Source organism: Falco naumanni, chromosome 11 (assembly GCF_017639655.2).
Source record: "Falco naumanni isolate bFalNau1 chromosome 11, bFalNau1.pat, whole genome shotgun sequence".
In the NCBI taxonomy this organism is placed as follows: domain Eukaryota; kingdom Metazoa; phylum Chordata; class Aves; order Falconiformes; family Falconidae; genus Falco; species Falco naumanni.
Window position 1 is genome coordinate 22814857 of NC_054064.1, and position 23779 is coordinate 22838635.

Here is a 23779-nt window from a genome sequence, read left to right on the forward strand (position 1 = left end):
CTGAAAAAATTGAAAGCTTTTCTACAAGAAGCATATGCTGCAGTTCCTGGAACGAGAAACCAGCTCTTGCAAGGATTGTGGATGTCTCCAGCCTTTCAATATTAAAGGGCTCTCTAGCAGATTAGAGCGACATAATAAAAGCTAATGAAGATGAAACTGGACAAATTTGGACTAGAAATGAAGATGCACATTTTAACAGTGATCACGTTAAACAGGTTCAAAGGGATGTGATGGCCCGAAGCTGGAGTCCACTGAAGGCACAGCAGTGTTGCCAGCAGTTGGAGCAGACTCGCAGGTGGGATGGAGGATGGCTGGGAGGGGGCAGCTGGGCTTAGGGAAGCTCTGATGGAGCAGAATGCTGGAGAAGGTGGTGGAACGGGGGAATGCCATGAGCAGCAGGCTGGAGGTGTAATGCAGCCACCTGCAGGGAGTGTTCTGGGGCCAGAGCTGCCAACTTCTGCATCCCTGTGACTTTCTCCTATTTCTTTCTTCATCCTCAGCTCATGTCTCTTGGGTAAGTGTCCCCTTTTCCCCTATAGCCTCCGTGCTCACCTTCAAGTAGCTCCCTTCTCCCTCATGTTCCCCTCTAGCATCTGTCAGTGCCTCCAGCCTGCTGCAGAGGGGGAGGCTCAGGTTCTGCATCCTGCTGGGGAATTGGGATGGAGACTTGGTAGGAAACAGGAGGAGAAGAGGGTGTTTGTTGCCAGGGCTGGGATGGGGGGATTGCAGCAACTGTTGCTACCGTGAGGGGCTGCCTCCCTGCTCAGAGACGGGAAAACCACAGGGTGGAGATGAATCGCTCCCTGGCACAGAGGTTCTCTCTCTTTTTGCCTCTCTGATGCAACACACAAAAAGATGAAGTACATCCCCGATTCACCCCAGTGCTGGCTGTGCTGTGCCCCAGTGGTAATGTAAAGCAGCTACCTGAATTTACAGCTGCTTTACATGGCTAGAGCAGAATGCAGCAACCAAAGCATGCAGCGCTTTCGGTCCTGTGGCTGGAAGTATTGATATGTTTTAACCTAGGGAAACCTTTTAAATTCAAAGTAGGCACAAAGCAATACCCTTTATGTTAGGCTGTAATTTCACATATAATTGAGGCCAGAATAAACTACAACTGCTGCAGAAAGAAATGTCAGTTGTCCAACAAGAAAAGCACACAGAAGGCTTGCCGTGGAAAGCAGCCCTGCCTTCCCACCGCCTCAGCCCTTCAGCCCAGCCCTCGCACGCCTTCACCTTGTGCTGGGGCTTGCATATGCAAGGCTGCAGGGGAAAATGTGTCGAGATTAAAACTTGCCTTTTTTTTTTTTTTTTGCCAGATGATTTCTGAATCCAGAACTGATCCCTGATTTGATTCACATTGGGGCTGCTGCTGTTAATGCAACGGAAAACATAGTATCAGGTAGGAGTAAGGCGACATGGATGCTTCTGTTGGCGGCAGCACCAGGTTTTGCTGGATTCAACTGTATGTGAAGCTCAGGTCTTAAGTACTGAGTGTGCCTGGCTATGCATCAGGAAAATGGGGAAAGGCTTGTCTCAGTGGCAGCTCTGATCAGCCCCAGGTGCTGGGGAAGGGGGCAGTGGGTGGAAAAAGACACGGAGGAGAATGGGCTCATCTTCCAGCTGCCTGCAGCAAAACCTCACCTGACCACAGCAGCTGAAGCTGGCTTGTCTCCCCTTCTTTGCAGTTTTATTTTTATCATTTTTGATTGCTCTGAATCAATTCCTAAGACAGTATATGATGCTAGAGTTGGCCACAGGAATGCCCATGGGAACTTATTTGTATAACTGTTTTACAGATCATTTTGCATCTTAGGAGAGTGAGATTTTGAGTGGCAGTTTTATTTCTTGATCACCAAGACAAACTGTTTGAGAATTTAGGTTTCTTTACTTGCGTTTTAAAAATCACCTGATTTATTCCACCTCTCTTCCTCAACTCAGTTGTTCCTTTTCTTTTCCACTCAGAACCGGCTGGAGGATAGAGAGAGCAGAAACTGAGTCTGTCAATTAAACCAAATATGAATCTGATGATCACACCATTTTCTTTCAACATCTTTTCTAAAGTGGAGTTCTTATTGTAGTTAAAAATACAAAGTATAAATGAGGAAAAAACAACCCCACCTTCAGGAAGCTACCTTTCTGCTAATATCTCATGGAATGAAAGGTAGGAAAAAAAAGGACTGTATTTTTCTGGGGTCTGTGAATTTTTTTGGGGGTACCTTGAACAACATCGACAAAGATTTTGGGGAAAACAGGAACAAACACAGAACTGTTCAGAGCAGCCCAGCCCAGCCACCTGTGTAGCCCCATGTCCTGTCATGACCAGTAGCGGTTGCTGCAGAGGAAAAAACTGATGGGACACAGGTGGACCGCTGTTCTCAGCACATTCTCAGCTTGACCTCTAATAGTTAAAGGTTGACTTGCACCCAAAACCAGAAGACAGAATACTGCTGGATGGTTTTAGTCATTAAATATGACAATGCCAAATATTCTTGGTATCAGAGGAATGTAGCACAGAGATAACATAAAAATTGTGAAAATCTTCAGCATATCAGCAGAGCACATTGAAGGGATGGAAGAATGAAGATTGCAGGTGACACCCACAGACTCTTGGTCACAGGAAAATCTCACAAACTGAAACTTTACCCAAACAAAACAAAGACTCCAGCACAGCAGGCACAGCCCTACTTCATGGGAGAGAATGGGGATAGAGAACAAATCACCCGAGCCTGACGTGAGTCACATCGCTTCATGCATGACTGAAAGATGCCCAGATACTACAGTCATGAGCACAGGCCAAGAACCTATATAAAGAAAATTTGGCAAGTGACATGCTAAAGCTGTTAAAAAGACTTGCAGGTGGGAAAATGTGGGGCAGAGAAATAAAATGAGTTCAGTACCTCTCTTTTGAAGTTTGACTTGGAGGCACTATGAGCAAGGAGAGCTTGGAGATATGGATGGCCAGTCCCCAGGGCAGCGACAGCCCTGCAAGTGCTCAGCAGGGGAGGGCTTTGGGGTTTTGTGTGTGTGCAGGGGGGACCAGGGGTGGGGAGAGATGAAAGACATAGACAAGCCCGGAGAGCTGCTGGGATGAGGATCAGGCAGAAGGGAAAAGGCAGGCGAGGCTTGGTTTAGAGGAGGGCTGGGAGAAAGCCTTGCAGCTTTCCGTAAGGGTCGTCGTGCAGGCGAGAGGCACTCAGGAATGCCCAGCCAGCCCATTTCATTTGCTGAACATGCCTAACCCTTCGGTTTGGAAAAAATGCCATCTCAAGGTGCTTTTAAAATTAAACCCAAACACCACTTTGTAATATTTGCAGAATGAATATTGGAGCCAGATCTCCCACATTTTGTTGAAATTTGGGAATAAAGGGTTTCTGCAGTGCTGTTCAAAGTCTCTGCTGTGTTTATAGCCTGTTCCTCGCCCACTTTATTGCTCTTACTTAAACTTGCAGACAGTAGTCTTCAAAGTTAGGACACATTTTTCAGGAACAGGTTTCCATATCCATTGCTCTGAACACTTTAATGGGAACAAGGCTTAGAAAAGACACTGGTATCATCACCACAAAAGCAATTGTTACGCTGATGGGCTGCACCTTTCTGCTAGAATTGTGATGGAAAGGTTAGTTAAATTTAAAGAAAATTTATTCCCTGAAATTCTGACTGTCTTTAATAGGGAAAGCTATAACCTCCCTGATGCACAGAACAGTCCTTGCAGCTGATGTCTGAAGCCTGCACCTGTTATTCCAGCAGAGGTGACCTCCGAAACAAGAAAGCCATTCTATATAAACACTGAGTTAAGTGACTTTTCCCATGTCTCCTCAAATAACACCCAAATATCTTTTCTTGTCAAAATCTTGCACTTGTCCCATAGTATACACAGTAAATCATGACAACTGGTGACTTATTTGAAGGCTGGAGCCCAAAGCAAGAGGTGCTGCTGCTGAAAGAAGTTTAACCAGTCACCAGCCTCTAAAATATTAAGCTATAAAATACAAATCCATTTTTATAAAAGTAGTTTTAAACGACCTGTCAAGATAGCTGGTCCCTTCTGTTTTGGTTTTAGGGGTTTTTTTTGGGGGGTGGTAGAAGGAATGAATTAAAGGGGAAAAAAAAAGCATTAGGGAATCGTTTCAGTTTACTTCTATAATATGTATATGTCCTGCAATAGGGTAGCAAAATTCTGGGAAGCATTTAAGTCCTGTTGAAGCTTATGAGATTAAGCATCACATATCACTCATTCTGGCCTCTTCCTGGATGCGAATCCTGCCCTATGAGCTGCGAGGATTAGCCCCGCAGATGCGAGGAGGACCACTGCTCCAGGCTCGTACCTACCCCCGCCGGGGTTCGTCACACCATGGTCACACTTCACAGCACCATCACCTTCTCCAGCACCGTGGCATTCCCCAGGCTGTTCGCACGGACCGGCCACTGCGACTTGGTCCCTGTGCAGGGTTCAGCTGCTGAGCCTCGCGCTGAGAAAACTCACTGTTGGCTGTAAGAGGAATACGTGCAATTCAGCCGCGCAATTCTACTGCCAAGGTGACGGCTGCCTGTCGCACTCCAGGCCAGCTCTGGCACCTGTAGTACTGCAACCAGGAGATCCCAGCTCTCGCATACGTGGCTGGGCAGGTGCAAGACCCCTCCTCTGGGCCCTTTCTGTAGAAGACTGGAGCACCCGAATGCTTCTGCTTGATTTCTTTGCAGATCTCAGCTGTGGAGCAGAGCTGTAGTAACTATGCTTGTGCCTGAGGGCTCCTGAGACCCTGCCAAGGCTGCTCTTGCCATTTGCACGCAAAAGGCTGAGATTGCAGATGTGAGGATGATACTTTGTTCCCATCCCCTTTTCAGGAACTACAGCTCGGAAACACCGAGGTAAGAATATGGGACTCTGTATTTGCTCCACCTTGAAATTTTCAGATCCTGTCTTCCAAGTTAAGAAGAAAATTTGGCAAACAGCAATTGTGTCAGCTCCTTCTGGGATAATAAACATCAATCCAATAGACTTGTCCTGCTGGCCTGTCATCTGTTGCAGCAGGGCCGTGGTCAGGGCAATCCTTCTCCCAGTTACACTTGGTGTATCTGCTCTCTGAATTACATTTTTATCTTAGGTGGCTGTTGTCAGAGGGTGCTGCTGCGCACAGAACCAAGGGCAGAATCCATCCTGCAATCAGTCCTGAAGTCAATGATACTGTCAAAGAAAACCACTAGCTTTGCAATCCTGCGAACTACTAGAAGCTGGTAAGAGGTGGAGCTCTCTGAGGGAGGAGCGGCCGTTTGGGCCAAATCAGTTTTGGTGCTGAGGGAAGAGTGTTTCAGGCTACTTGCCTTGCTTTAGTATGAAACATTTGGCATTACTTCATCTGCTACTTGATTGTGAGCTGAAAATTTGAGGTGGATTTTTATTGCAGAAAGAGGGTGTGGAAAAGTTTAGTCAGCACAAAAGTTTAACCTCGCTAACGAGGTCTATAAATTTGCTGCAAGGATAAGGCAATGCCACTCCCTTTCCCATCTCAGTGCTTATAAAGACAAGCATTTAATCAAAACTCGCTCCGGTACACATGACGTGGTGGTATTCTTCATGTCATACTTACAGCCCAACCTGAAGTTTCAGAACAGAATCGTTCTTTAGGTCTCTGAACAGAGTCTCCAGTATTTTCTTAACTGCTTTACAGTTCCTTTTAAAATTATTTCAATGTGTTCTGAAAACTGAATGTAAAAGTAGGCAGGACTGAAATGTAATATGAAAAAAAAGAACAAAAAGGATTGGGTTGAAATTTCATTTCCAGATTCTCCTGCTTTCACCAGTGTGAAAGCGAGGAGGGAAGCTCTCGGCCCCCAGATGGATTTTCTGACAAGGCTGAAACCAGCAGAGAGCTTTGATTCAATATCGGGAATCACTTCTCAACAATTGTCAGGAGAAAAAAAAAATAATTGCTGCTTCCCAGAATGAGTCCGAAAACCCAGTCATTCTGCAAACCTGGTCCAGGCTGGTATTGCTGCCACTGCCCAGCTTGGATTCGAGTGCAAATCTGTCCCTTCTTTCCTAGGTTGCCACGATCTGATAGCTGCTTTGAATTTTCCGCCCAGGGTTGCTGTGCTCTGAAAGCTCATGTTTTGCATTTACATGGGGCTACAAAAGCCTGTGGGCACTGACCGGGCTTTCAAAACCATTTGAGCCGACCTGTCCTCTGGCACCTGGCACTGGGGCCGGTGGCTGATCTCATTTCACTGCTCTGCCATCAGTTCCTGTGCGACATTAGCTAAGTCAATTAGCTTCTGCGTGCATCTGGTTTTCATCTATAAAAGGGGGACAGTAGCAATTTCCTACCTCACAGAAACCCTGTGAAGATAAATATATTATCTTAGGAAGTGCTCAAATGTTAGTGTGATTAGTGTTCCTTTCTATCTCTTTGACAGCCTGTATTTTACAGCCTGGAAGCCTGTGGCCCACCAAACCATAAAGGATCGGAGCTGAGGACCACCAGAGCAACTCCTGGACTGGCTGAGCACAGATGTCATCGCAATGAAAGCCAGAAAAACATGGTTTCTCAGGGACCTGACAAGAACAGAGAGAAATGCAGAAGCAGCAAACCCTGGCAGGAAACACAGAGGGGAGCAGAGATCACTCCAGCGGCAAGCTCGCTGTATTTTGTATATTGTTTGCTTTAACTTACATCTACACCATGTATTTTAGTCTTTCCATTACCATTCATTTAGGGTAGAAAAGGACAGTGAGCTGATATTTCTGGGACTTGAACACATGGAGACCATGTTGCAAAAGATAATTACTCATCTGTAAGTCTGCTTTTCTGAACAAGCGACTGTGTTTCGGGAAGCCTTCCATGAGCCAATTGCCATTAGTACTCCAGATTTTGGCCCTTAGCAGAAGCAGGAGGTCATTTCAATTTCAGTCTCGGTGACCAGCATTCCCAGGGCCTTCTTCTATCACATTTGACTCAGTCAGGAGCAGAAAACTTTTCTCATTTAGTAGCACCCAAAATACTTTTACACACCACAGCAAATTGTCAGGTGGTGCCTTTTTTTTTTTTTGTTGGTTTGTTTGTTTGTTTTTCCCCCCAGTGAACTTACCTTTCTCTTTCAGTATGAAGAGGAGGTAAATGAACTATGAGAATTATTACCCATACTTACGTACCTTGTAGGACCTCAAAGGCATCAGTCAAGAGGGGAGCCTCACTGTGCTAAGCACTGTGCAAAGCCCCAGTAAAATACACCTGTATCCTGACCAGATCTGGCCAGGCAGCTGAGACAAACGATGTAGAAAGGGAGATACTTGTACCTCCTTTCCAGAAGGGTACCCAAGGAACAGCAAACTTACAGGCCTTGGCCAGGAAACAGAAGCAAATACCACTTTAGCATTGTGACTGCACTTTTACTACAACATTGACTTTCTTCATTCAAGTACAAGCTGTAGCAAAGCAAAATTAAGGGCAAGTTGTTACCCTCAGCCTAAAGATTCCCCAGACCAGACCACCTAGTGCTGTGGCTGAGGGAGCATCAGGGCTGCCTCTCCAAGGCTGCAGTTCCTTCAATGGGAGAAGAACAGAAATGGGCAACACAGATTGGATTTTATTACTATTTGGAGCAAACCAGTGTATTCTAATAATCCTGTCTTACAAAGGAAATGAAAGAATCTTGGGGGTAATATTGAAAAAATGGTGGGCAGTCAGAGTCACGGCCATATGGTCCTCAAGCTGTGCTGTCAAGCAGATCTACAGATGGAGACGTATTATCTTACATGAGCACCAAGTTGAGCATTGCACCAGGCACTTATGAATCAGACCAGGAGACCCAACAATACAATCGACAATTACTATAAAATCAGGTGAGAAATAGTTATCAGTAAGAATACTCCCTCAAAAAAAACCCAAACAGTTGGAGAAAGGATGAGCTTCCGACAGGCTCTGCAGCTTGCAGATTCAATCTAGAGCATTTAACAAGTTTAGCAACACCTGAAATGAGAAAGGAAGATGTTCTGCCAAGTCTTAAAAAATTTAGAATCATGGTCTTTTCATTTTATACTGATGTACTATGTTAAAGGCAAGCAAACCCCATCCCACAGAATCTATATGCTAGCTGGCTATCAAGCAAGGACATAGGACAAGACTATGGGTGTGTATGTTTGCTCTGAAGAGCTTGATCAAAGGGAAGGAAGAGCTACCAGGAACAGTGACCTCCAAATCAGGCACTGCAAACACACGCTGAGACTTTGCTTTCCGAAAAGCTTACCACTGAAACGGCTGTGCAGGCTGGAGCCGTGAGAGCTACCGAGGTGCTGCAACGGGGTGCTAGAAACAAACTGGTGGATCAGTCTTGGGACTTTAGAACTTTTATACACCTCCTTCCAGAATACAGCTCTGGGGACAAGATGCCAGTGCATCCTGTAGTAAGCAAACTGCTGAAGTGGGTGCGTTTTTCTCTGAGGAACAGTGCCCCATGACTGCGAAATCCTCAGACAGGTAAAGGGGTAAAAAGCTGGCCTCCCCATATTCAGCAGAGCACAAAGCACCAGTGCCTATTTGGCTCACGCTATTCATAGCCTTCCAAGTTTTTACGTCATGAAGGCATGGAGCGCATGGGGGAACAACAGGGAGTTTTTGGTGGTAGCTGTATGTGAAAACTCTTTGTTTTGTGATTCAGATGATTAATGGCTTACGCCCATAGGACAATCATTTACCTGCAAGCCTTGGCTAGAAGCTCCAGGGCATCAAAAGTTTATGAGGCAACTCTGTGTCAGTCACACGAATCCACATTTGTGAAGGTGTTTAAGAACCTGCACCTTTAGGAATCTAAAAATATCTTAAAATTAAATCTGTCCTGTAGATTGGCCCAACATTTTAGTGTGTCCACTCAAAAGTTCTTAAGCATCCGACAAGATTGGCGACGAATCTTCCCTTTGTTAAGCAGACTTCAAAAACCTGCCGCCTTCATGAAAAATGAGCAGAGGTCAGGTAGACAGGACCCACCTATAAACTTACCAACATGGCTACTGCACAGGGCAGGGGTACAGCTCTGTGAATCCCTGCTCTGGAGTAGGATCTCATGGCTTCCCCGTGGTCTTGCGCTCAGGAGAATCCTGAAGCGGATCCAAATTCTAACACGGAGAGCGGAGCCCATGGACACTTTGGCAGCGCTGCGTGGCACTCGGCCAGCACCACTTACTCTAAGCTCCGTGGCTTCGCCGTGTAATGCACAGAAGGGCTGTTTCGAAGCAACATTTGGATACTGAGTAGGAAGGAAAATATGCCCAGAACCAAAGGCTTTCAGTGCCGGAGCTTCCCGTCGTGTGGCAGGGGTGTAAGACCGGCTTCAGGTGCTCAGTTTAGGGCAGAGGCGAGTGATGCACGAGGGACAGGGTATGGCATTCTGGAGCGGGAAGCCCAGAGCTCCTCGGAGTGCTCGAAGCAGCCACGCGGAGGCAGGGGAAGAACCTCCGCAAACTAGTTGGTGCTTCCCACCACCCTGCCTGAACGGAGGTGAGGGAACGGCAACAGACCCCTGAAAGGAACAACCGTTACCGCACACGAGGAGAAATCCTGGAGACCAGGGAGGGGAAAAGGATTACGGTGTGGCGTGGGAAACGCCCGAGCCCCCCGGTGCAGCGCCGGGAGCAGGGCGAGCCCGCCGAGCACCCCGGTGCTGCCCGCGCTGACGCAACCCCAGCGCCCTGGGAGGGTCGGGCAAGGAGCCAAAGAGCACCGACACAACCGGTGCGGTTGACTCAGCCCCTCCGCCAGCTCACACGGCGGCGGAAACCCCCCTCACTTTCGCCGTTCCTCAGGCCAGGGCCCTGGGCGGGGAAGGGGAAAGGAGCGGAGCAGCGCAGCAGCAGCCACTCGCTGACTGCCCGGGCTGGAACTGCGGGCAGCCGCGGCGCGGCCGGCCTCACGCCGCAACAGGTCTGAGCGCCCCCGTCGCTGCCGCGGACGGGGAGACCCGCCGGCTGGGCGGGGAGGGCTCCGGGCGGACCCCCACGGGCGGGCCGCGCACCGCCCGCCGCCGGGCCACCTCGGCTCCGGCCGACGCCCGCCGCCTCAGCGAGCCCGGGCTCCGAGCGCAGGGCTCCCCTCCGAGGCACGGCGGGCCGCCGGTCCCCCAGGGCGGCTGCCCCCGCGCCGGGGGTGGGGGGCGGCAGGGCGGCGCGGGGCCCCCCGGCTGCCAGGCCGGGTCCTTCCGGCGGCGCCGCCAGAGCGCCCGCCCCGGGCCGCGGCCGCGCCCTCCCCCGCCCCGCCGGGCCGCCCCCCGCCCGCCCCCCGCCCACACCTGGCCGGGGCGGGCCCTGCCCGCCGGCTGCGGGCCGACTCGGCGGCCAGGGCGGGCGGCGGCGCAGCGCAAGGCCGCGGCGGAGCGGAGCGGGGTTCGGCCAGGAGCAGCGCCGCGCCTCGCCGCGGGGCCGAGCGCGGACAGCCGGGGCCCGGCCCAACCCAGGTGAGCCCGCGGGCGGCAGGTGGCGGCGCGGCGGCGGCGGCGGCGGGGCGGGCCGGGCCGGGCTGGGCTGGCGGCGGGGCGGGCGCGGCGCGCGGCCCCGGCGGGGGCGGGCTGGCGGCGGCGCGCGCGGAGCGCGGTCCCGCGCGGCGGCGGCAGCGGCGGCTGAGGCTGAGGGAGGGGACGTGGAGCGGAGCCGCCGGGCGGTCGGTCGGTGGGGAGCGGAGCGGGTTCTCGCGCGGCGCCCGGAGGCAGCATGCGGGCGGCGGAGCCCCGGAGCCCCGGTAAGTGGCTCGGCTGCGGCGCCGTCCCCCCCTCAGCCCCGCGCCCGGCTCCCGGCGCGGCGGGATCGTCTCCCGGGGAGCCGCCAAACTCCGCCGCCTGTTGAGCCCCGCGGATCGGCGCTCCCGAGCGCCGGCCCCGCCGCCCGCCTCGGCCCCGCCGCCGCCCCGGGTGCCCCGCGGGGGCCGCCGTGCGCTGCCGGAGCCTCCCCCCGCCCGCCGGGGCCGCCACGCGGTGCTTGGCGGCCGCCGGTTGCGCCCCGCGGGGCCTCTCCCGGGATCGGCGGGGAGCAGCCAGGCACCTGCCGGCGCCGCGCTGCCGGGGGCGCGGGGCTCGTTGCCGCGGCGTGACCTTCCCGGCGGGCTGCGGCGCTCGGGGCAGCCCCGGCGGGCGGCCCTCCTGGCGTGGGTTGGGGGGGGCCGTGCCCGCGGGGCGCAGTCCTCAGCGCCGCGGGGCGTCCCGGGCGCGGTGCCCCCGCCGTGCGCGGAGGCGCGGGGCGAGCGGCAACGGCTCGACCCGTTTCCCCCGCGCTGGCGCCGGCCGTTCCGCGCCGGGAGGAGGGAGGGCGCTGCAGCGGGGCGCGAGCCGGGCGGCGGGGGGCGGCAGATCGCGCCTTCACCGCCCCCCTCCCCCGGCGGGGCGAGCGGCCGCCGCCTGGGAGAGCGCGGGGCTGCCGGGCGGCGGCGTCTTGGGTGGCGAGAACAAAGGGCCCCCGGCGGGAGCGGGCCGGGAGCTGCGCCCGGCGTGCGGCTCCCAAACCGGGGCGGGCGGTGGGGTTCACCCCCGGGGGGAGCGCGGCCGCAGCCTCCCCCCGCGGCCAGCCCCTGCCCCGCGGCCGCCCCTGCAACCTGTTGGACCGCCCGGCTGGTCGGGAGCCCCGGGGGGGTGCCCCGGGGGGGCGGGCAGTTCTCCCCCGCGGGACGCGAGGGGGTGCCGGGTGGCGTGGAGGGGCGCTCGAGTGGGCGCCGGCAGGCGGAGCGGAGCCTGGAGGCGAGCGCTGCAGGCGGGCGTGATTGCCTTCCCGCACCCAGAAACTGTTGGACCCAACTTGAAGCAGTTCAGATACCTGGCGAAAACTGCATTTAATGCAAGAAAGTCTTTCTGCGCTCTTACACGAAGATCTGTTCCCGCAGACCTCTTGTGTGGAAAAGATGTGCTCTGTTTCCAGGAGACTGACTGGGGCAGCTGTTTTAAAGCGGTTTGGGGTTTTAGATGTAACCAAATGAAGCTGTATGGTCAGTATCAAATAAAAATGTTCTCTTGTAGAACTGAGCCATAAAAAGGGATTTAGCCCGAAGATAACTGGATAATCAAAGCTTCTGATGTAAGTTGCGTTGAATATTTGCTGGTTTAGAGATCTCTGAAGGTGGCCTGCTTGAGCAGGGACGGTGAGCAAATAGTTTCCTTATGCTTGCTTGTATAACCACCTTTGTTCATTTTTCAAGGTAAATGTTAGAGAAATGACAAATTTAAATTGAGATTACTAAGGTCCGCTGCTGCAGATGGCTTATCTTCGTGTCTGGTTACTGGGTGATTGTTCCAAGCCTACCAGTGTGGCTTTGAAAACAGCTTTTTAAATAAAGTCCATTGCACTCCGTACGATAATGCAGGAAATGTGTGGCTCACGAGGATGGTTTTATGGAGGGAGCGAGTGTACTTCAGTCCAACTTCACTGTTTCTGCCGTGGTGGTTGGCTGTGGGGCTGAGGACGTAGGAGTAATAGATATCTGTACACTGAAGTGCGCGATCAGCAGTCTGAACTTCAAAAGCAAGAAGTAAAATCTGTGTGGCAGAGCGGCTGGTTTGTGATCTGGATGTGTGATGGGTGACAGTGTTGGATTATTTAAGTTCTCAGTTTCTGCCTTTAACCAACCATCTTAAAGTGCAAGTTTCTTAGCGTACGTCACTGGCATGCGTCCTGGTCGTTGAAATAGGATGCAGCATGACCGTACACATGAAGGGGTTAAAACAGCTTATGGCCAAAGAGCTAATGCATCACTTCAGCTCAAGAGATTTTTATAATTCAGCTTAGTTAGAAATATTGCCATCTGCCCTTTTCTTTGCATGTGCGTGTCCATAAATATGTCTTGGATAAATACTGGTTGGGGCCGTTAGCGAAACAGTAGAAGCCAAAGACAACACTTTATTCTTATGCATGTTGCCACTGAAAATGACAAGTTTCTGGAAAATCAAAGTAGAAGCCATCTGACATTGTGTCTGCATTTGGTTGTGGTGTGCAGGTATTTTTAAATTTTTTATTTTTATTTTTTTTTGTAACTATATCCTGCTTTTGGGAATGTGAGGTAACTGTCATTGGCTAAAGCAGAGAAGACAGTCAAAGCTTGTGATTATAAGGAGAAAGATCTAAGCTTGTGGGTAACGGAGAAGAAATGTTTTCCTCTTTGTGTCCACATAATGCAGGGCTGTGGGAAGATATGCTTAATGAGGATGATTATTGCTGTGGCTTTCCATAAATCCACTTGTAATGGAGGCTTTGTACAGTTACTTCTGAATCTGTACGTTTAAAAACTGCAAATAGCGATAATGGAGTTGGCTAATAGCAGACTGTCAAGTAAGTGCAATCCTTGTGATAATGTTCAGCCATAGATCTTCGTTTAAGCATTACTTTTAAGCAGAAAATGCTTCTTGTAGGTCATAGTATATGCAGTTGGGAGGAAAAAAACCCACAGTTGTTGCTGCTTGTTCTTGAATCTTAACCAGCTAACGTTAATTGTGGAATGGGTACTTTTTCTCTCCAGCTTTTTAATGGATAGCAGAAGATGTATGGATTGGTAGGTCTATTTGATGCGAATTTAGATAGTAGAAAGGAATAATAATAACAACAAGCTTTAAAAAACTGACTGAAGAGATCTACTCTAGCAGTAAACCTGTGGCTGTATGCAAATTAAAGTGGGGACTTGCAGGTTTTGAAGAATTGCAAACTTCCCTGTAAGGCACTGGAGTGAACTGAATGCCACCAGGCGAGTCTGAGCTGATCTTGTTAGTAGTATTAACCAGGACAGACCTTTCTGTTTCACTGTTCTTTTCAGTGCCTCTTAGAAGCCAGAGTTGAGAGTTAAATTACTCATGTCTGTTTTGCAACTTAAAAGGTAAGACAGTAGGGAGAATTTTTAATGTGATACCTGACCCTGGTGCAGAAGGATGTAATATCGCATACTGTTTTCAAGTAAAGCACTCATAATAGCTGCTGGATGTTTTTTATATTGTTTTGAATGAATGCAGTTTTAACTTATGTAGCTAAGAAACAGCTTTTGAAGAAATCTGCAGTGTGAGTTGCTTATGTTTATGTTTGGAAGAATTCATTGAGAAATATTTGTGATGCTCACCGTCATTGCTTACTCTCTTCTAAAAGCAACACCTTGACTTCCATCTTTCATACAGTTTGTGACGACTCCTTATGTGGGTTTACTTTTGCTCAAAATCTGACCATAAAAGTAAGCTTTGTTTCTACAGATCTTAGTGCGGTGTTCAAATCCTAAAATGTATGCTTCCTTTCCAGTAAAAACTTATAATTACATGGGGTGGTAGCTAACGGGAAAGTATTGCAAAACATATGTAAGAATACTGTCATACAAACTCTAAAACTGACGAATGACTCACTGTGCCAGTGCTATATCAAATTCTATCTATACACAAGATTTAAATGACAAGTTTACTTTAGGCAAGGAATATGCAATTTTCTTGTACTTTTTTTTTCTTTTTTCCTTTTTTTCCATCTAATGTCAAGTGAGCTTAATGAAATGGTACATGTGGGCATACAGGAGGCACCAGTTGTAGAGCTTTAATGAGCAAAGGGAACAAGCACTGCTTGGCTCTATTTGTGAAGATGATAGAGACATAACTATTTGGTATATTAAAAACCAAGTTCATGGTACTGATTCGTATCTTGAGACATTTGTTTCTTTTAATTTACCTCATCGTGATTTGTTTATATGCATTTACTAACATTTTTTCTGCTTTTGTTTTCTATAGAGGGAGGTACTTGTTTTTTTAGCAGTATGGATATTCATCTTTACATATTTGTATTAGTTGAGTTTCTAACTGTCATTTCAGAATTTTGGCGATATTTTTGTGAATAAAATTCAGGTCACTGCCAAAATGAAAATGGGATGATGTTCAGCTTGGGAAAGGGGCCCATGTTTGTAAGTTAAAGAGGAAAAGACCGCTTTCCACTGCAACAACACAAGTTTTATTCATGCCTTTGACTCTGTGAGTGTGATTTATCGTGAGAAGCTTCACAGAGCTTTGGAGACCCACCCCCAAAAGCCCAGGACATGCAAACAGGCAGTAACATCCTGTAGCTGGGAATCCTGTGTGAGCTGGGTGGAGGACAGGGAAGAGGAGGATAGGGGAGACTGTGGAGTGGGGTATTGCGGACTTGTGCTGTTGTGTGTCCCACCTGCGTCTCTGGATGCCAGGGTGCCTGGTGAAGTGCACGTGAGGAAGCCTAGCCTGCAAAGCTAAGGAACCCAGTATCCACTCAGCTATTGGTGGAAGACTTAAAACTCTTCACAACCTCTTCTTTTAATTTCTGATATAGCCATAATCCATTCTGCCACACAGCCTATCCCTTCTGCTCTCTGTTCATGGTCGTCTTTCTGGACTGCGGGGAGGATGTTGTGCATGTCCTTTGTCTTCACCTTATGTTGTTCATGAGAGCTGCAATGACCAGTGCCTGCAAATGTTTTTACTGTCTGTAGGAAGGTTGATGTCTCCTCGGGCTGTGAAAGGAGGCTTAGGAAGGGAAGCTGGAGCAGTTGCTATTTAGTGCCAGTGTGCACAGAGTGTATACACACCTGTGCATTACTGAAAAAAAAAAAAATGAAACAGGTCTTGCTCCTTCAAGGACTCTATTATCTGAGAACTTTTCTAAAGATCAAAAATACAGAGATAAGTTAGGGTTTTTGGAGCAGAGCATGGAAGCAATGTACATAAAAAGCATGGTTGAGAGCAAAATTGACGAGCATCTCCTGATACCTGGGCTTGGTGCTTGGAGGAAGTAGCTCTTTTTGGATGCTTTCATTAAGTGCAGTCCACTGTATAGCTGAAATACAACAATACCATTAATCTGGGAAGGAATAGGGTGGTCCCACTTTTATTCTTGTCCTTCAGCAGGCATAGAAGCTTCCAGCTTACAACCTGCCCAAAAGACATTTATTTCTTGGCACAAAATTTCAGCTGCAGCTGGCAAGTGGGTAAGTACTTTCTTCCAGCTTTATTGAGAAAGAGGGGAATTATTTAGGCTGGCACAAAAAGTTTATAGTTTGGAGTTGTCAGATGAAATTGAACAGAGAAAAAATGTGAAGGCTGGGCATGTGGCATCACTCTTTGAGAAGTAGTGCTGGAAATCCCATCATCACTTGAAACCAAACAAAACATGCATGTGCTTGACCATGGTGAGGAATTATCTATTGGCTTCATAGGCCTCTCTTCCATATTTTATTTTTTTTTATTCTTGCAAGTGTAGTGTTTGACACTGAATTGCATGTGTGTATACAAAGGGTAACATCTGTTCTATTTTATGAGATCCATATAGTGCGGTTGCTTTTATATCCCTCCAGTGTATGGATTCTTCTCTCGTGTGTCATCCTCGCTGCTGAAGGCAGCCAGGCACTTGAGCTTTGTAATATTTCTTCTCTCTTCAGGAGCAGGAAGTTATTCATGGGATGGTACTTGATTCTTCAGTTAGATTTCCTCACAAAATTAGATCTTACAGTGTTTTGGAAAAGCCATTATTTTTCTAGAGCGTTTTGTGAGTAGGGGATGGAAGAGGGATGATTGTGTGGCTCTTTTTCTGGAGGAGTTTTGGTAATTATGTCATCAGATTAGATTTTCTGCACCTACCTAGAAGTATTTTGATAGGATTGGGAAGGTAAATAAGATCTTAGAAGTATGAGAGAGGCTAGTTTAGTGTCTGGATTTTAGGGTATATATTTATAAATACTTTTTTTTCCTTTAAATTACCTGGCAGATATTGTACTTCTGATCTTTTTATCTTGAAGGAGAACTGTAGAATTGGTAAAGGGGATCCTTTTGGACGTAGTGTGTTAAAGAATGTGTTGAGGTGTTATGTTCTTGGAAGGCATGAGATGGGGGAGAAAGGAGGAAAAAGTGACCTCTTGGATGGAGTTCTTGCTTTTTTATACAGTGCTGTTTTCTTCAAATACAAAGGAGTTATGTTTGTTTGTATCTTACTAAGTAACATTTGTTTCACCAAATTTGATCAAAGTTTTAGTTGTTGCAGAATCAATAATAATTCTCTTACCTTTAGGAAAAACCTGTAATTTATGAATGTACTGTATTGTATTTTAACTACTTGTAATACAGAATTGCAAGATTACACAAATCGACTGGAAGATGCATGCAAAATCCAGTAATACATTTTCCGTGTAAAAGTTCAGTGAAATATGAAATGATTACCATAAACAGTGAAAATTGGCCTCTTAAACCTATGAACTAGAAGGCGTGGAAATAATTTTGTAATATATATTCTCATTGGTTTTGTTGAGGCTGTTCTTGGCCACCACCAAAATTCCTTTACAGTCTGAAGTATTCTAATCTCTGTGTTATTATGTGGTAAAAAGACGTCCTCGTCAACTGGTATTTAACCTGAGGAGGAAACATGCATTTTTAAACATGCATTTTAGATACTGTCTCCTCACTAGCCTTGTTCATGGGTAGCTTCCAATTAATAAAATGCAGATTTGAAGAATTACACCTAGGGAGACAAGTATTTCAGCAGATCGTGGAGTTACAGCTGTAGTTCTGCCTCTTGATGCGAAGGTAGAATTACAAACTTTTGAAGGAAAGTTTGTTGCCTTGAAGTGAGATGAGATGGAAGATATTGGTGAGATGGAAGTCTGTAGCTAACAGAGTTGTTGCTCTTGTTGGTTTGTTTTCTCTGGACTCTGCTACGCCTTTGTAGCCTGTAAAACTACATTTTATGCTTTGGGTGCAGTTAAGGTAGAGTACCTGTTTGAAGTCTTTTGGTTGAAAAAAAGTCATTTTAGATTGGCTGTTCATTAACTTAAATTTCCTGAGGTCTGTCCTGTTGCAGGGGGTTCATTTCAACATAGGTCAGTAGGTACCAGATCCTACTTTTTCACCCAGACAGATCAAGATAGGGAGAACTCATGGAAGCCTCTAGCATGGCCACGATTTTAGCTGCTTTTTTTTTTGGTTGATGCAAAGCATAGCTTTCTGTTATTCATAGCTGGATTTTGGATGAGAGTGAAGCGAGTGTGGGCTCTCACTGCCCCCACATTTGAGTGGGCAGGTAACAGTCCTTTGCACAGAGATGTCTACCTCCTGACAGGGAGCATCACACTTTGCTTTCCTTCTGCTGCTGCTTGCCCTGTTGGTCTGGGTCTGTGACCGAGGCTCTGATGGCAAGGGCACCTCTCGCCTGCATGCAGGACAAGTGCACAGAAATGTAACCTGTGTGCCTCAGTGGTAAAACTCCAGCAGCTCTATAGGAGCAAGCTGTTACTTCCAATAATTGTACTTGGCAGCTACCATGTTTCTTATCTGAAGCTTTTTCTTTGTCAACACTATAATAAAGTATGCTGCTATCCTACCTCTGTGCCAGTCTTTTTCTTATGCCTACGGAGGGAATAAGGAGCATTATTATAAGAAGGGAGAGTTCTGAAGGGTTAAATGGCAGCAGCCAGTCATGGTCTTCTAGTGCTCCCCCACCCCAGTATCAGAAAGCTGGGCATCCTTTAGGAGCAGCATTTTACTAAAGAGCGATCACAAGCAGCTTCATTGGCCAAAACCATATAGGTGGGTGAATGTTTGTCTTAAAATAACTTGCATGGAATTACAGGGATTAGCAACTTGACTGCAGTGGCGAAAAACATCTTCAGTACACTAGAAATTGCGAATTGTGTTTCATTTGCTTAGGCCATTAGGTGTTTAGGGCAGGACCATGAATTGTACGGTGTTAAAGAATACATTGCACAGCAGTTATGTTGCTGAAAAGGATTTGTAAGTATAAGTTTGAATTGGAGATATTTTTTTTTTCCTTATTAAACTTTGAAGAGTTGTGCTTTGAAGACCAGTGGATTTCTGATGCCTTTTAAACATTGTCTACAAGGAGCAGGTGAGGGGTCTCCTGACCTGTTTTGCTCTTCTCCTGCGCTTGAGCTGATATCTATTATATGTTGGTTTTAGATGTTCTGATTTTGGCGTTTAGGTGATAGGATGGGCTGACACAACTGTGTGGGTTATAAATGGAGGATGAGCTCTCAGATATTGGCTTTCTTTGTGTCTGAAGTGAGTTAACAGCCTCTTGGATTCTTGTTGCACAGTGTAATTAAAATAAACACTATAATGCTAATCATTTATGTATTTTTGCCTGTGGGTGAAGTTTTAAATTAGAAGTAGCTATACTTCGGTGGAAGTGGATTTTTTTATTTATTTTATTATTATAATGTTGCCTGTTTGCAGTCTGGTAATATTTCTGTGAGAGTGCATAAAAAATATTGCTAGGCAGATTTGTTTTTGTTTTTTATTACCTAATTGTATATTCTAGTAACGATGTAATTATTGCTTTTAACAAAAACTGCCTGACTTGAGTGTTTAATTCCATCAGACTCAAGCAGTCACTGATGAGGTGATAAATGATAGGTTATATGTAGAAGTAGATTTGCAATCATTTGCTGCTTTGGGGGAAAAAAAAATGTTTTGTTTCTGTCCAGTGACTAATGTTGAAAATCAAAGCGGCGCACCAGATGTTTTTTCTAATGGCTGTGGTTCAAGGTCTCTTTTGTATGGAGGAGGGTTTTGCCTGAGTTTGTCTTTTGGCTTTGAAGTTTCTCTTGCTTGTTAACGCAGCACTCCTCTAAATCTTTTGCCCTGGACTTCTCTGTGGGCAGGTTTTATGGAAGAGCTCGTTTCCCAACCCTTCGTGAGTCTCTCAGCTCCCAGTTCATCGGGAGGTGGAGGGGCAACAGCATTTTTATAGTGTGAGCTGAGCACTTCCATTCACTTGTGTTTATTTCATAGAATTAAAACAAGAATAAGTGTTTTGCTTTATTTGTTGATGTCTGATTAGGAATTAGTGGAAGAAACTGAATCGCTGGTGTGATTAATGGTAGGTTTTGTTTCTGATGTATGAAAGGACTCATTGTCTGAGGCTTTTCCTCCATTGCGCTCTGCCTAATCCTGCTGAAATCACGCTAACGATGGCAGTGCTTGAGGCTCCTTGTCTTGCTTTCCTGCGTGCTTAATCATACAGCTGGAAGAATTTCATCTTCCGAGGGATGGTTGCTTCTCATGCCGAATCTGCTGTCACGTTGTAGGGGCCTTGCTAGGAAGGTGGGCATTAGTTTGGGGGGGGTCTCGGCGGGGAGAGGGTGGTTAATCTGAAATCTGCAAACTGATCTAATTTATGCTACATTTGGGTTCTGAATCTGGGCCTGATAGTTTTGTTAACACAAACTCTTTGCAGCCGTGGCTGAAGGAGGTGAGCTGCCTCATTCTAACTTTTAATTCCTCCCAAATTTTTGTTAGATCCACTTCCTGCAGTTGCTGAGGTAGTACTTCTACAGGGAGGAACTTTAAAATTGCTAAGTGTGTGTTTTCAAAAGCAATTTAAAAAGTTGGAGATGCGTAGAAATGAAGACATTTCTAAAGTACCTGGCAAGAAATTACAGTGGACACAACTGTTTCTTTTTGAGAAAAACCTGGAAGAAACACAATACCCCATCCCATGAACATTAACCTGCCTTTTCCTCTGAATCAGGTTGTCACTCCAAGGTCTCAGAGTGATTTAAAAACATAAAATAAACTCCCCTGAGGAATCTATTAAAAATTATGTGGTTCACTGGACATTCAGCGCACGTTCAGTCTTGGAATCCATTACATGTCTGTAAAAAAATCCTCTCCGACGAAGTTGGTCTGAGTTGTGTCCCTTTTGGCAGGTGGGCGTGAGGGAATTCCGTTGTTTTATTTTCCAAACAGAAGTGTGCAGAATTAATATTGATTTTTATTATAGTTGTCTGCTAGAGCCACTGTATCCAGGGGTTGTATGTCAGTTCTGCTTTTCTAGTGGCAACGTTCCCTTTTCCTTTGGTTGAAGTCTGTACTTGTGGAGCTCTGGAAATAATTGGGAAATGCTGTTTTTTTTTTTTTTAATCCTTTGAATTCAATTTGTAAAGCTTTATTACCTAGAATTAAATTCTTATCAGGTTGAAATGGGGCATAAATTCTTGTTGAATGGAGACAAATGCTATTAGGAATCGGTGAAACTAAGCTATATTTTTAATCCTAGATTTATTTTCATTTCCACTGTTGTACATTGAAAACACTTTAGATCTACTTTGTCTACCTGTGTTGGTATTTTCTTGTTCTGATAATTTTTAATGGTTAAGTCTGGGAGAGACAATGTGTGTTGGATTCCCACTGACGGTGCGGTTGTGTGCTGTGACACGGGTTACGTTTCTGGGTGCCTGGTGTAGGTGTTGTCAGTTCCCATCAGCACGTGCTGCCTTTGTGTACCGAAGAGACTTCTCATGTTACTGAGCAAAAATATTTCTTTTGGAAGAACTTTCCCATGTTTTCAGCTCATGATGGAGAACTGTGACATCTGCTTTGTTCGTTTTTGATTGCAAATATTCATAGTTGCTCAGAGCTCAGTAGTTTTTCAGAGCCTAGAGTCAGGTAAGGACTTAAAACACAAATAATGGGCAATCCCTTTGGATATGCAAGTTTATTTGATTAACCCACCTGACCCACAGCATTCGAGAGCAGTTAAATATTTGGACAGTCAGCAGTCCTGTTAGTCATGTTTCACTGGGTGATGGCCACCTCCATTTCTGGTTTGCTGCTATTGCCACGTCTTGTGCCTTCTTGAAAGGGAGCTGGTGCGTGCGTGTGGGAGCACAGCGGGTGCTTTTGGGGGTGTTGCTGACCCAGGCTCCCGGGAGCAGCTGGGGATACATGTTGCGGCAACAGCATCATCTGTGGTGGGTAAGGGATCGGAGGCAAGGGAGAAAATTGTTAATTGCAGATTGTCAACGCTGTGAAGGCTGGCTCGTAGATAAAGTTACTATCCTAAGCAGAAATAGCAACGCTGCCCTGAGAAGTGTAAAAGACTTGTCAAAACCTAATCTAATCTCCTGCATTAACTGTACATTGCAATAATGAATAAATGAAATTCCAGCAAGCTGAGATGGTCCAATTTTAATAACTTCTCAAAAAATCAGAATGAAGTATTGCACTGGAAGAGGCATATCAGGGTTATCCAAATTTCTTTCTATGGAATCGTTTTTAATTTTATGCGAGCGTACACTAATGGTTTAAGAACTCATTTGTCTCCTTGTCAGCTGCTTGACCGGTGTTTTAATACGAAAGACATGGGTTTATTTTGAACTGGTCTTGTTTTTCTATGGGTGTTGCAGCCAGCTGGAAAATTGTTTGACTCTTTAACTGCTGTGGTTTTGATGCAGTGTCTACTGTAAGAAAGTAAGATTTATGTAAAACCAGTAATGCTTTCAATTGTTGTATTTCCGTCTAGATTCAGGGGAGGGGAGTAGCTCTTCATGCTGAAGCACTCATTCTTGCCCTTTTTCTGAAGATCTGTGGTAACTCTCTGTATTATGACTAGGTAAAATTCCAGTCCTTGCCAAAATCTGAGGAAAGTAAGGAGAAAATAGCTGCTGCAATTGTAACTTGGTGCATTTCTGGATGCATTACTGAAGCTGTGCTGGTAGAAATATGGCTAGTAAATTTTATGGGAGAAAAAGCTAGTACAAAAAAAACCCACCCAAACCCTTTGGGGATTCAAATGTGTTTTTAAAAACACTGATAGTACCTTTCTGTCTATTCTGGCAAGAAAAGAACGTGATTGTAATGTGTTTTTGTCATACAGGTTTTGTGAGTGACTAGACAGGATTCAGCTCTGAATTCCTAACTTTGGAGTGTCCAAATTGTGCATAATTAACTTAAAAGTCAGGTTTTGGAGATGCAAATGTTTCACAAGAAAATTAATGAGAAATCTAGTGTAATGTGCTACTGTTTTTCAGTATGGTTTTCTCACCTGAAATTACTGAGTTAGAACAATTTTAGATTTAAAATATTTATTAAACTTTGATTCTGAAATGAGCTGTGAACAAGTATTCTCCTGTATTTGTGGTCTCAAAGTGAAAAATGTTTTGATTAATAGAGCCACTACATTAGTTTTTATGGTAGTTTGCTGTGACACAAATGCAGTTTCTAGGTGTGCTTAAAGATGTGAGATTGGCAGACTTTCTGCTGTATCTTTTCACCTAATTGCTTTATGGGTTTGCATATAATCTTGTTAATTGAACCATTTTTATGTGATCGCTAAAGCATCTCTGAATGGGTAAAAAGTGCTTTTTATGGACCGAGGGGTTCGTGGTGTGGTATCAGTTGTGCGGTGGGTGTTCGGGTGCTGCTGTTCAGAGAAGGACAGTACGGTGTTGCTCTGCATCTGCCTGGGGAAATGCAGTTGTCTGAGCCGTTGGAAAAGAAAACAAAATAGTTTGCCTTGGTGTGAAATAACTCACACAGCTCAGTTTCTCAGTGCTGTCTTTTGTGTGTGTCTGTGTGAGGAGCAGGGTGGCTTTGTCCGTTAATGACATGATGGAGGGGTGCAGAGCTCCTGGAGGGGATGACAGTAGGTGTTTGTCAGGTTGTTGTGCTTGCCTTCTGATGCCACAAGACCTTCTCAGAAGGGTTGTCTTGCTATAACTAGTGTGGGTAAGTGGAAATGAATGACTTCAGAGGAGGTTTAAGGTAAAGGCGAGTGTCACTACGAAGGTAACTCCAGGAGACCAGTCCAGCCAGCAGCTGTGGGCTGTTTCCTGAGCACTGGCTGTGACCCTTGGTGTGCATGGGCAAGCCATGAGAGCTACTGACAAGCTACAGAAATCCTGAGTGGATGGGTGGCCTCTTGCTTTGGTTAATAGTGGATTATTATTATTTTTTTTTCTTTTTTTGAGGAGGGATGGACAAGATGCTGAGAGTTCCCAGCTACAACGCTTTTCAGATCCTTATTTGAAAGTGTTTT

At 46.5% G+C, this 23779-nt stretch overlaps 1 protein-coding gene across 14 annotated transcripts in view; it reads left to right on the forward strand.

Moving 5' to 3' along the window:
• The first annotated feature begins 10339 nt into the window (after positions 1–10339).
• The window catches only part of PTPRF (protein tyrosine phosphatase receptor type F), a 391845-nt gene continuing 378405 nt past the window's right edge, over positions 10340–23779 (forward strand). For 7 of the 14 annotated variants that reach the window (XM_040609903.1, XM_040609906.1, XM_040609909.1 and 4 more), the window contains exon 1: positions 10597–10727. The gene's annotated coding sequence lies outside the window, so the exon portion shown is untranslated. Of the gene's footprint in view, positions 10447–10595; positions 10728–23779 lie in introns of those variants that run through there. The other 7 variants (XM_040609900.1, XM_040609907.1, XM_040609910.1 and 4 more) reach the window with 2 other exon arrangements.